The following is an 8,968-nucleotide window of genomic DNA, read 5'->3' as shown; positions in this document are numbered from 1 at the left end:
TAACTACGTGCATAGGTGATATACTAAACATAATAGATACCCCTAAAAAGATTCATAGAAAACACCGACCTTACCTAACCTTGTTAGTATCTTAAGATAAGCATCTTATTGCTTCGTAATTACAATTATTACTTAACCTATACCTATTATAGGTTAGGTAATAATTGTAATTACGAAGCAATAAGATGCTTATCTTAAGATACTAACAAGGTTAGGTAAGGTCGGTGTTTTCTATGAATCTTTTTAAGGGTATCTATTATGTTAAGTATGTCACCTATGCACATATTTAATAAGTCAATATTGACTTATTAAATTTGCGAGAACGGGTTGGTAAATGTGTGGCCACGTCTGTGGTAGAAAGCAATAATAATACAAAAAATCCCCCACTCCCGTCCCCTCGTTTTCCCCACCATTCCTCACTCCCTCATCCGATGCATTCCCAAATAATCTGATGTTCACATCAGAAAATTTGGAAAAATGAAAAAAACTCACAAAATGAACGGTATGGTAAACAACACAGTTCAAGTCCAACACAATGTTACACAAAATAATTAAATCAAAATGAAAATAAATCGAAAGCTAGGAAAATTATATTTTTCAATGCAATCAGAAACATTAAAATGCTGAAATTGATGAATGAAATTGTAACCTAATTAATATAGTGTGTGTTTCTCATACGCCCAACAGATGGGTTTCTCATATGTCACAGGTTTGGCATCTATTCTTATACTTACGAAATGAACGGAATGGGAAGCAACACAGCTCAATTCTAACGCAATGTCATATAAAATAAATAAATGAAAATGAAAATAAATGGAACTCTATGAAAATTCAATTTATCACTGCAGTCAGAAACATTGAAATGGAATCGTAACATATTTAGGAAAACGTGTGTTGCTATTATATGCAACAGATGGCGCTGTTTTTCAAAAAGCATTGTTTTTACCTGTTTCAGGTGTGGCATCTATATAGTAGGTATATAAAAACATGCAAGTATTTGAATAGAATGTTGTGTCAAAATTTCAAAGCAAGAAGTGAAGAACTTTTGGAGATTACAGCGTGTGTTGCTCCTACGTCCAACAGATGGTGCTGTTTAAAAACATTGACATTGACGATCTGCTGGTGGCCAGTACATCACCAACAGAACATCTGCTACACCTCCGACTCCTTCTCACTCGTCTGCGCAACTTCGGCTTGCAGCTCAGCTCCGAGAAGTGTATTTTCCATGTTCCAGAGCTGGATTTCTTGGGACACCGTGTGTCAGCAGCAGGCTGACTGAGGGTTGGACCCCTTTGACACCGTGTGTCAAAGGGGTCCAACCATTAGAGAAGAAAATCGAGGCAATCAAGGAATTCCCGCGCCCATCTACTCCAAAGAAGTTGCAAGAATTTCTTGGCGTGGTGAATTTTTATCATCGATTCATCCCACATTGTTCGGACATCTTGCGACACTTGTACGACCCCTTACGTGGTCGGAAACTCACGTCCCGTCTTCCGTTGGAGTGGACTCCCCAGGCAGAGACAGCATTCACCGACATAAAACACAAGCTGGCGGAATTCACCTTGCTCGCACACCCAGTGACTGACGCTCCCACCAATCTCTCTACCAACGCTTCAAACACAGCAATTGGTGCTGTACTACAACAGCTCGTTGAAGGAGAATGGCGCCCAATTGCATTCTTTTCAGCGTGCCTGTCACCCACTGAAGAGAAGTACAACACTTTTGATAGGGAACTGCTCGCCATCTACTCAGCCATACAACATTTCCGGCACTTCCTCGAGGGGCGGAGCTTCCACATCCTCACAGACCACAAACCTCTCATTTATGCACTGGCGGCCAAGGGCTCACTCACCTCGAGTTGGCTCACTCTCCTCGAGTAGCCAACCACCTGGGATTTATCTCCCAATTTACCTCGGATATCCGTCATGTCAAAGGAACTAATAATGTCATAGCCGATGCACTGTCTCGACCCACCATAAACCACGTCGTGACAAACCCAGCTCAGGTGGACTATTGTGTAATCAGTAAGGCCCAACGGGAAGACCCTGATCTGCAGCGATTACGAACATCTGACACAGCTCTCCGGTTCATCGAGATTCCCATGGAAGGTGGCGGAAGGATAATCTGTGACACCTCACGGACGGGAGCACTTAGGCCCTACCTTCTTGCCCAGTTTCGCTGGAAAACGTTCTCAGTATTTCACTCCCTAGCACGCCCAGGAGTACGTGCTTCACAGAAACTACTAACGGAGCGTGTCGTATGGCCAGGAATCAATGCCGATGTTCGACGATGGACTCGCTCATGTCTCCAGTGCCAGCGAGCGAAAACACATCGTCACACAAAGAGCCCGCTTCAACAGTTCCTGTTACCTTCTGACCGTTTCGAGGTGGTGCATGTAAACATCGTTGGACCATTACCGTCGGCAAGAGGATATTCTTATCTACTCACCTGCATCGATGGATTCTCCAGATGGCCGGAAGCAATCCCATTAATCAACATCTCAGCTGAGTCAGTGGTCCAGGCTTTCCTCTCTGGATGGGTCGCCCGTTTTGGCAGCCCCTCTGTCATCATCACCGACCAAGGACGACAGTTCGAATCACATCTATGGAAGGAACTTATGGAATTCCTCGGCACCACACATAACCGAACCACAGCATACCACCCTGAGTCGAACGGAATGGTAGAACGCTTTCATAGACAACTAAAAGCTGCCCTAAGAGCTCAAGCACGCCCTGATGATTGGATCGACAACCTTCCATTAGTCTTGCTTGGCATCCGTTCGGCCACGAAGGAGGGCAGTGGATTCTCGGCAGCAGACTTAGTATACGGATCTAGCCTGCGGCTTCCGGGCGAATTCTTAACCCCAACGCCACTTATCACACCCCCAGACCCCACTTTTGTCCAGAAATTACGGGCGGCCATGACAAGCATTCGGCCTACACCACCACGCCAACCGACAACTCGTGCTACATATGTGCCTCATGAGCTCCACACAACTGAAGATGTGTTTGTAAGAGTCGACGCTGTTCGCCGCCCTCTACAGTCACTTTACGAAGGACCATTTAAAGTGGTTTCTCGAACACCGAAGTTCTTCACCATTGAACGTCGAGGACAGCGGGTAAACATCTCCATCGATCGCCTTAAACCAGCACACTGTGACGCTGCCCCAGACATCCCTCCAGAGACACATCCGCCGACTACGCAGTTCACTTTTCGACCACAGTTACCAGCAGCACCGCCACCTACGACAACGGACGATCCTGTACGACCTCCTACCCTACAACCCCAGTTACCAGCTGCACCATCACCTGATCCTACGACGACGGACGGTCCAGTGCGACCTCCTACCCTACGACCCCAGTTAGATGACATCAGCGAAGAGGAAGTTAACTTTGAGGGTTATACAACGCGAGCAGAGCGTACAATTCACCGACCAGCTAAGTTCCTTGATCAAGTATTTTTCCTTTCTACTTTCAAGTGTGGTCTAGAGCAGACACTTGCGAGATACTGTACCGACGCTCAGTGCGCTCAACTCACACCAAAATACCACCTGCGTACTTCTGTATATTCGACCAAATATGTATATTATCTTAGTGTTTGTGTTTATTGTCACCATACTTTACGTAACAATAGAACCGTTACACTATCCTTAGTAACACAGCCAGGTGTTGCTACCCTTAGTAACACAGCCAGATGATACTATCGTTAGTAACACAGCCAAGTGTTGCTACCCTTAGTAACACAGCTAAGTGTTGCTCCCCTTAGTAACACAGCTAAGTGTTGCTCCCCTTAGTAACACAGCTAAGTGTTGCTCCCCTTAGTAACACAGCCAGCTGTTGCGTCGTAAGTTTAATTATTATTCATTATTTAAATTCCATAACTCTTTATTCGTAGCTTCCCCCTCATTTAATATTTCAGTTTAACAGTTAGCTGGGAGTTGAGTGAGGGTCACAGTGAGCTTGCAAGCAGTGTTAAGCTTGGGGGTTTTAAGTGGGAAAGGGGAGTAACAATGTGGAGGTGTTACATCGTCCCGGGGACTGCTTGAGCATTATTGGTCATTATCGAACTCGTACAATAATGACCAATAATGTACAAAAAAAGAGAAATAAAAGAAAGGGAACGAGATGGATGACACAAGTAGTATAAAGTGTTAATTTATTAAATTTTTTATTCAGGAAAAGTAAATACATAGAAGATGAGTTACAAACATAATGTTGGATTTATAGATAGAGCTAGTACATACACTACCTAAAACCACTAATGTACATAGCGTTTCGGGCAAGGTGTGGGGGGGGGGAACACTTAGACTAAAACTTAATAGTAATTGGGATTAAAGTATAAATTGTGTGGGAAAAAGGGGGGGGGAACCTGGCAGAAATCAGCAATTGTACAAGTTGGTACACAAACAGCATTGCTTGAAATATCAATGCTCTTAATACTGGTTGAGAGAGGTACAGCCTTTGACATGATTGAGAAGGTCAACCAACGATGTAATTATTAGTCTCCTTGATATAATTTACTCAGCCCTTGACAAAAATGAGTGTCCGATTGGACTCTTCATTGACCTGAGAAAGGCCTTTGATACTGTTAATCACGATTACCTCTTACGTAAACTCCATCATTATGGAATCCGAGGCCATGCACTGGACTATATCCAATCCTATCTTAGTGATAGACACCAATGTGTAGACATCAACAATATAACCTCTCCCACTCTACCAATAACCGTTGGAGTGCCACAGAGCAGCATTTTGGGACCTCTTCTATTTCTTATATACATCAATGATCTGCCTAATGTCTCTAACATTCTGAAACCTATTTTGTTTGCTGACGATACTACCCTCATCTACTCTAACCCCAACCCACATACACTAAATAATGTTGTTAATAATGAACGGTATTGATCACTCTATTGTCTACCACAGACGCCCTTCTCTCCCTCCTGATGCCGAGTGTGGGCCTACACAGCACACAGGCCTACACAGCACTCTGGCCTACACAGCACACAGGCCTACACAGCACTCTGGCCTACACAGCACACAGGCCTACACAGCACTCTGGCCTACACAGCACACAGGCCTACACAGCACACAGGCCTACACAGCAGACACGGGAGCCTCCAAGCCGCCCTCAGCAGTAATAAACACAGTGTGTCCTTTTAGAACCTGTACTTGAGGTCGATCTCGAACCCATTGTTGATGTGATGACTTATATTGAATTTTGTAACTAGCTCATCAAGATTGTAACTTGCTTAGCTAAATGAATTGTGGGGTTCAGTCCCTGAGCCCATTATGTGCCTCTGTAACCCTTTCCACTACCGCCCACAAGATGGGTATGGGGTGCATAATAAATGAACTAAACTAAAAAAAAACTAAAACTCCTTCGCTAACACTGGCGGCCGGCGCTCGGGTAATTTTACCTGAATTTACCTGAGGGGCTACCAATACTAGTGGCCTCGACGAGGACAGGAAGCCGGCGGCTTGTCAAAGGTCTTCCTATTTGCCCTGATGATCTTTTCTAGCTGTATTTTAAAATCCAGCAGAGTTTTGACGTTGACGGCGTCGACACGGGCCATTTTACCTGAATTTACCTTAGGGGTCACTAGTACTAGTAGCCTCAGGTCGGCTTTCAGTCCCCTAACCGTCCAAGGTGGTTAGGCACCATTCCTTCCTTCCCGTCCATCCCAAATCCTTATCCTGACTCCTTCCAAGTACTATAAAGTCGTAATGGCTTGGCGCTTTCCCTTGATAATTCCCTCCCTCGATGAGGACAGGAAGCCGGGGGCTTGTCAAAGGTGTCCCCATTTGACCTGGAGATCTTTTCTAGCTGTATTTTAAAAAACCCAGTTTTGGTGTTTACGGCATCGGCTTGTAGGTTTTTTTTTTTTTTTTTTTTTTTTTTACATGCAAGCATGCTTATAAGTACAATAAAAGGAAACAGTTACAACATAAAACAGAACAAAAAGACAAGGCACAAACGGGCAAAACTAAGGAACAAAAGTACTAAACACAATAACGCCGGCCGGAAGGGCCGATCACAAAACAACAATAATTACAAACAGAATACAATAATTAAGTGAAACACAGCAGAATACAAAACAGAAATAACACACCAAAGCCTGAAACATACAGAAGAAGGCTACCAGCACCGCACACACACACGGAGAGGCACCAACATACAGAAGAAGGCTACCAGCACCGCACACACACACGGAGAGGCACCAACATAAAAACAAAAAAGTAAATAAGAAATAACTAACAATACAACAACATAATTATACAATAAACAAAAGGAAAAGCTCAACGGCAAAACTCGACAAAAAGCATAAACCCAGACCAGGTCACGCCAACAGCCTGAAGGGCACTCAACACCACACAAACAAGCGCACAAACAGCATCATACAACCATAGAACCACAAAGCATAACATAAGCACATGACACCCACAACCAGACACACAAACCAAACCCTGGACCGCATAGGAACCGGACACATACACACAAGCCACACAAAAAACCCACAACCACAAACCGGAGCACGCAGGAACCGGGAAACAAACCCGCCCCACCCACTCACACACACCCGACCCGTACCCCACACCCATGCACACTAATGGAAACAACCCACAACACACAGAGGAATCACGAGTGAGGAACACATTCCTCAGAGACAAGACCATATGTCTCCGCAGCCCAGGGATACCGTCGCTTGTAGGCCTCCCAAATCATATATTCCCTGTCGGTAGGGGGACAATCCCCCTGCCGCCGCGGGCCCTTCATAAACTCGGGAACCACCAGATCAGGTGGGAACCACCAGATCAGGTGGGAACCACCAGATCAGGTGGAAACGGCCACTCCTTAAGCTCACTGACGCAAGTCGCATAACGAGGCTGGGGAGCGCAACCCACGTCCTTCGAGGTAGCAGACGACACCGCTGAAGCGTACGAGGGCTGCCGAGACGACCGCGTCGCCGTACACACAGGAGCAGGGGACAATCGACGAGATGGCAACTCCACCGCAGGAGACACTGAAGAGACGGCCGGAGACGGAAGAGGCGTCGAGACCGCCGCCGATGAAACGGGGACCGAGGAAGGGGTTACAGAACCCCCAGAACGAGCAGTCTTCTTCAACGCCATCACCAGGCCACCCCGCTCACCGCGAACCTCAGCAGGGGGAACCACCCCCCATGAAGAACCGGAGCCACCCCTCCGTCGCCGGCAGATTCACAAGCGACGAAGTCGCCAACATCTGTCCATGCTGAAGACGAACGCCGGGAACGCTTAGGCTCTGGCCGCACATCATCCGACCCGGAAGCAGACTCCGAGACACGCGCAACACAAGCAGGGCGAACCGATGCACGCAGCAGTACGGCAGCCTCCTCAACCACATGGGGCACCAGGCCAGGCACAGGAGGAAGCGCCGGATCCACCCCAGCTCCCAGCACAGCCGGAACAGATGGCGAGGGTGCAGGGACAGGGTCAGACGCAGCAGAGGAAGACGGGGGAATCGAGCAGCAGGCAGTCTGAAGAACCCCAGGGACACAAGTCGGCGCAGGACGAGCACCCTGCGACGCCACCACCTCTTGAGGAAAGGCGACAACAACAGGGGGCGCACCAGGCGGCGCAACAGGCGACACAGGGGGCACATCCGGGGCTGAAGAGACGTCCACATCCACCGAATCATCCTCCACAGGAAGCGGCGGAAAATCCACCTCACTGAAGAGGTTCACTGGTGCAATGGCAGGCGCAGAACAGTCAGCAGCCTGATGGCCCAAGAGGCCACAACGATAACACGTCCGAGGCTGGCGGGCATAAAATACCCGAACGTTGTAGCCCATAAGCCGCACAGAGGACGGAATATCTTCCCGGAGCCTCATGCCCAGAGTGCGAATGTTGGTCCTCACACCCTTAAGTGGACTGGAAGACACCACGTTCACCCGCACACTAACCACTGCCCCATACCGGCCGAAGTACCGCCGTAGCAGACTCTCTGGAAACTCCAACGGAGCCCCATGCACACTGACGTACGTGAGGGCACCACTACGATCAGATAGTGACACAGTGCCCGCACCATCCGGCAGGGGAAATGTCCGCCCCTCGTAACGACGGAGAAACTCGCGATATGCCAATTCCTCGGTAAACTTCAATATCGCTCGACGAGCCGTCACCAGCTCGACACCATAAATGTCGATCACAGGGACATGAAGCACCTCACACACCAGCGCTATCTCTGGGTACCCAGCCCGGCCGGAAAATTCGAGGCCCACAGACTGAGCCCGCAGTACAGGGGGAAGGGGGACCCCCATCGTTAACTCCACGTCAGCACAGGCAGGCAGAGACACCCGCCCTCAACCGGCCAAATTGGTAGACACCACCAACAGCCGGAGCGCCGATTCACCACGTCCTTCCCCTACCGAAGCTAGGGCTAGACTCATCGGCTTGTAGGTGGTTCCGCGGGTTTGAGTTAGTTTAGTTCATTTATTATGCACCCCATACCCATCTTGTGGGCGGTAGTGGAAAGGGTTACAGAGGCACATAATGGGCTCAGGGACTGAACCCCACAATTCATTTAGCTAAGCAAGTTACAATCTTGATGAGCTTGTTACAAAATTCAATGTACATCGTCGCATCATCAATGAGTTCGAGATCGACCACAAGTACAGTTTCTAAATTAAGCAACTGACATGTGGAGAGCTAGTGTCACAATTGATGTTTGTCCTGCACACCGCCCCCCATCCAGTGGGCAGCGGTGGATAGGTTACAATCACTTAGTTACTACCTACAGTTAGCAAACTTGGCCCTCTCCTCTTTCTCATCTACATTAATGACCTTCCAAATGCCTCCCAACACCTCAAACCAATTCTATTTGCTGATGACACAACCTTCATTTACTCCAGTCCTGACCCTCTTGCTCTAAATGCCACAGTAAATACTGAGCTAAATAAAGTCCATCTTTGGCTAACGGCCAACAA

Source organism: Procambarus clarkii, chromosome 5 (genome assembly GCF_040958095.1).
Source record: "Procambarus clarkii isolate CNS0578487 chromosome 5, FALCON_Pclarkii_2.0, whole genome shotgun sequence".
Lineage (NCBI taxonomy): Eukaryota > Metazoa > Arthropoda > Malacostraca > Decapoda > Cambaridae > Procambarus > Procambarus clarkii.
This window is presented reverse-complemented; position numbering follows the sequence as displayed.